The sequence below is a fragment of the Apis dorsata genome, unplaced genomic scaffold (genome assembly GCF_000469605.1).
Source record: "Apis dorsata unplaced genomic scaffold, Apis dorsata 1.3 scaffold_220, whole genome shotgun sequence".
Taxonomy (NCBI): Eukaryota; Metazoa; Arthropoda; class Insecta; order Hymenoptera; family Apidae; genus Apis; species Apis dorsata.
The window spans coordinates 864,151-869,503 of NW_006263502.1; the positions used below are offsets into that span (position 1 = coordinate 864,151).

A 5,353-nucleotide genomic window follows, 5' to 3' on the forward strand; every position below is an offset into this window, starting at 1 on the left:
TGCGAGTCTTAACGCGATCGAAGGGTGGAGCAGCCTATCGTTATGATGAAAATTCGCGTGCAACTTTTACATACGATATGCGCATCTTTCATGCTACTCAAGCATATATATATTCTTTTTTAGATTAGGTTCTCGTTACTTTGCGAAACGATCGATTTTTTCTCCCTTATTGAGATGTTTGTTCGAAAAAGATTTGGGAAGGAATATTTGCAAAGAAATTGTTGATCTAGAAAGAATTTAAAATCTTTAATTACAAAGTTACTAGTTCGCACGTGTAATGAAAATTTATTTATCGATTTCAAAAATCTTGATTTTCTCATTGTCTTAACTTTCTACGATCCTAAGAAACGATATTTGGCCAACTTCTTATGACCTAGAACTTACGACTCAAGATAAGCAATAGAATTATTCTAGATACCGGTTTTATTGTAGATAATAGTTTCTGGATTATACAGTTAATAAAATCGTGAAATATAATTTATTCTACTATTAGCCTATTACAAGAGCCTGTCGGCATCAAATCCCAACAATGCACGTTACGACACGATCCTGATCAACTGCATCCTACTATTTAAATAGCGACACGTTTAATCTAATTATAGGTTAGGTTACACTTCATCATTTTAGTCACGTCTCGCAGTAACAGTTAACAATTTGAATATACGTACGTAAATGCGTATAAGTACTATCTACTAATCCATAATCCCGTTCAATTTCCCATGCGCAAACATGCAAGATGAATAAACGCAACAACAACAACAAAAAAAAGAAAAAAAAGTTTAATTGAAAGCAGAGAATTCATAACCTCATTCTCGAGTAATTGTCCATTCGTTCTCACCGCTCTGATACTTCTGATATACGTGTGTAAAAATTCACTCACACCCTATCTTTACTGATAATATCAAAAAATAAAAGTAAACCGTCTATTGCATTACGACCAATAACACTCGCATTTATCTCGCATGCCAACATTTTATCTCCGCACAATACCGGGATCGCGCCGATGAAAAAGCGGAGCGAGAATTATAATCCATTCACGGAATAACGCGTGCGTGCGTGCGTGCATGCGTGCGTGCGTGCGTGCGTGCGTGCGTGCGTGCACACCGTCCATGGAATGGAATTGCACTCGTTATCGTTGCAAATGGACCTATCTCTCTCTCTCTTTCTCTCTTTCTCTCTCTTTCTCTCTTCAGAGGGGATCGCCTCCCCTCGTTTCGCTCCGCCAAACGCTTCAATAATCGGCCGGTTGATTTATTAGGGAAAAATTAAGTAAACGTTGGATGTTGGCTTAGCAATTTTGCCGAGCACTTCAAAATCGCGCCGCTTCCCTCGCGAGCAGGGTCGAACGGATATCGGATCGGTGGTTCTTTTTTAATCCGTCGCGGAATCCGTTCGTACGTCTATGCGGATATCTCCGCACGGAGGCATTAATCGCATGGCCAAATTGTATGTGATAGGTGGAAAATTGCCACTGTTTACCCAAGAAGCGAGTTTTATGGAATCTATCTATCTGCCGAGAGAATGGATCGTTCGTCCATTTTCCAGGAGAAATCCGTCTAACGCGATTTTTATCTCCCTATCTTTGCTCATCGTTAGAACGGATCACGATTTCGAGTTTCATTCGTGAATTAAATTCGGTTATAAATTATTCGATATTTTTTTTTCTTTTTTTAAAGACACGCTTTCGCTGAATTTCTCTCCCCCAAACTTCGTATCCAAAAAATCCCCCCCCCCCGTTATTCACGATATCAGCTTTAACAACCCCCTCAACCGAACCTACCCCTCGATTCGTTATCCTCGAAATAATGACGATTAATCGAATTACTCGTAATCATTTCCACGAAAGATAACGCGATCCGGGCGAGATATATCCAACGACTGCAATCACGAGGGTTGATAAGCATTGGCCTCGAACGTGTTTATTAAAATAATGACAGGACGGGGCGGGGAGGCTCGCGAGGCGGAGAATCAATATAAAAGCAGCGTCTCAACGAGGAGAAGGAGAGAGAAACGGCCGGGAACAAACGAGCCTCTCTCCGCCTGTGTCACGCGACACGGGGGTATAAGGGTGGCCTTTTTTTTAACGTCGTCGAGCTTTTCAACCGAGCTCCAACGGGGCGTGGAACGACGATCTCTTGCATCACATCCGCTTACGTCCGTCGTGCTGTCCCGAAAAAGGTTGTCCCGAGGTATGCCGACTGCTCAACTCGACTGCCTACACCAACAGATCTAGGACCGAGATTGCGACCCATTCACGAGATAATACTCGTGCATCATCTTCGTGCTTCACTCGTTAGCCGCGGTTGTGCCCCCGTGGATTACGCTCACAGCCCCTACGTATCCACCTGAATCCCCGAGCACCACTGGAATTTGTTGATTCGAGCAGCTATTGTGTTGAGATGATTGGATAAATGCTTCGCGTACTTATTTTTGTTCGAATACAAATTTTCGAGAGAGGGAGAGAATCGTGATTCAACGATTATTTTTATATACTTTTCCAACCATTCGATTATATATATACGTTGGATTTTGTGCAAATATGAGGGGGGAGTTCGTAGATTGTTTGAACTGAAAGAGGATTGCGATTGGAAAAAGATTATATTAAATAGTTTGAAGTTATTCAAATTTCATGTCAATGATGCAGAAATATCATAAAATGAAAATATGGAAGAATTATTAAAGATATTTTAATTTATATAAATACTCGAAACGATTGTACTTTTGCAATTGTAATATGTAATATCATACTCAAAATATCATTATTTAGAACATAAATATTACAATTTCAAGTCTAAATATTTTTAAAATCGTGAAATTAAAAAAAAGACAACAGATAGAAACATTCAAAATACCATAAAAAAGATTATCGTTCCAAATATATCAATTTTCGTTCAGAGAACGATGCTTGTAAATTGTTGATGCTCTTCTGGGTCTGAAACGCTCGATCTTGAACTCGATGGAATGTAGTTAACTAGATAAAAAAGTTTTCCTCTATTTAACAATTCTTTTCTCTGGCAAATTTCGTGTACAAATACATAATTCTTGTCACGATCGATGAATTTACTCCCTTATGGGATCTATCTATCATTTCCAACACAGTTGATTCGTTTACAATCGAACAGTTCTTTTTATTTACGACATTACCTTTTACATCACCTCTCCATGCAATCGTTCTACGATAGTTTCACGTCCAACGTAAAGATAAGGGCTTACATATGAGTAGACAAGATGGCAGAGCTTAAAGGACAGTATCGCTCGAGATCGTGTAGCTGGCGCTCGTGTAGCTTCGCCGATTTAAGCTCGGAGCGTTGTTGATCCGAGCAGTTACATGGATCTTACTGAAAGCTGTGATGTTTGATGCGTAAACTCGTTGATCTTCCTATGCACAGGCTTTCAAGTGATTAAATATTCCAAGCTATTCTAATATAATTTCACTTGAGCGATGATGTACAATAATTTTGATTTTTTATCAGAAATTACGTATTCTCTCGTGACATTAATATTCTTAAATTCAATCTAGATTAAAAGTAAAATATTTTTACTCTTAGATCCATTGATAATCGATATATATATAATCCATTCTGATCACGAAATTCCTTTTTCTCGAGATCCAAAAGAAGAAAAGAAAAAAATAGAGTTCATCCACTTACTAATTCATTTATCTATTCTGATCTAAGAAAATCCATTTTTCATCCATTCCTTCCTACAATCTGAGAATTCACGTTAACCAGTATACCATCAAATCCAAGAAATTAAACATTCACTCTATCGTAACTCCATCTTCATCCTACGTGATCCGCTTCGCACACCGCAATATCCAAGCCATTTCTTCTTTCTCGGTTTCACGAACCACCAGCAAACTTCCGCCATCCTTATCAGCCTCGTTCTCAATCAGGCCTCGAGATATCAAGTCGACCGAAAGAAATAACAATCCCCAGTAGTCACTCGCTCCTCTAGGAAACGACGTAACACAATCATCTCTCTTTTCCCTCTTTCTCTTCCCCTCCGAGTTTCCAGATAAATTTTTTACTCCGCATTTCGCTCCATTCTCTCGGTTGAGCACAGAAAGGGAGAGAGAGAGAGAGAGAGAGTTCATGAAACGCAAATGGCCGTAGCTCGGTTTCCGCGATAAGTTTGCGCCGGTGTGTAGGCCTTGAAAAGGACTTGCTGCTGCCGGCCAACTGTTCACTCGGTTGCTGCTGCAAACCGAGATCTAGGGGTGAGATTGGCCGCCTCATTCAGCGTATAATGCGTACAGGTTGCTTGGCGTATCGTCGTCGTCGAGCCGCACTCGTTAACTGGCGGGCAAACAGGGCCGACAGAGTCGTGCGAATTCTCTCTCTCTCTCTTTCTTCTTTCTCTCCATGGTTGGTTCTCCTCTCCCGACCTATGGGGAACAGGCCGATCTTGATCGATGATTAACGTTCGAGTCAATGGAATGGAGATTAATGCGCTTTTATACGGAATTTAAGATGGTTCTTTTCGATTCTGATTTGGATTGAATCGGTATTGTTTTTTGTTTGGATTCGTTTGAAGTAGGTTTGGATTCGCCTGATCCGATTTCTTTCATTGGAGATTGTGAAATTTTTTTCGTATTTCGTGGTTCATGCAGATTTTCAGGAATAAATGTACTTCTTTTTTTTTATGAAATTTAAATTGCTTCTTTTTTTAACTCGGTTTTTAATTTGAATTGTTCTCGTCGTTCGAATTGGTTTGATTCGTTGAAGATTATGAATTATTTTTTCTTATAATGAGAAAAAAGTAATGAAGAAAAAATGTTTCTCAACTTTTTCTTCATCATAGCTTGATAATCCCAGAAAGATTTAGAGAATTTTCACAAATATTGAAAGATATTCTCAAAGAGTCGATCAATAATATTTCATTAGACATCATGAAACTACCCCAAACATTAAAATCGATTAATCACATAACAACAGAGTGACACGGCTCGATCGTCTAACTGGTTCCCGATTACGTTTTAAACAACACCAGCCGAGAATTCCCCGCGGCCTGTGGAACACGAACAAACCGATGTTTGCACGCGATACACAAAAACCTGTTGAATTGCGTTTCGAATAAGTTTGTTTCGAAACTCATACAGGGGCGGGCATTGGACGAAGCCAATCAATATGTAACAGCGCAAGTTTGTTTCAACGTGTTTCGTCGATGGCCACACTACAGCCCAATGGCTGAGTTACATTCCACTTGCCGACTGTAATTAATTCGGTCAGATATAATAAACACTTCTCTGCTGCGTTTGTTTGCCAAGCAATAGACAATCGACAATTTATCTCTGGATTTGGTTCGCTCGTTAAAAAAAAAAAAAAAAAAAAAAAAAAAAAAAAAAAAAAAA

At 39.3% G+C, this 5,353-nt stretch overlaps 1 protein-coding gene and 1 long non-coding RNA gene across 6 annotated transcripts in view; both read left to right on the forward strand.

The window, feature by feature from the left end:
- LOC102676282 (protein slit) overlaps nt 1–5,353 on the forward strand; it is a 483,130-nt gene that overhangs the window by 354,379 nt on the left and 123,398 nt on the right. The gene's annotated exons all lie outside the window — the stretch shown is intronic.
- The window catches only part of LOC116185580, a 13,741-nt gene continuing 12,467 nt past the window's right edge, over nt 4,080–5,353 (forward strand). Inside the window, exon 1 of the long non-coding RNA XR_004150433.1 lies at nt 4,080–4,090. This is a non-coding gene — a long non-coding RNA (uncharacterized LOC116185580). The remainder of the gene's footprint in view (nt 4,091–5,353) is intronic.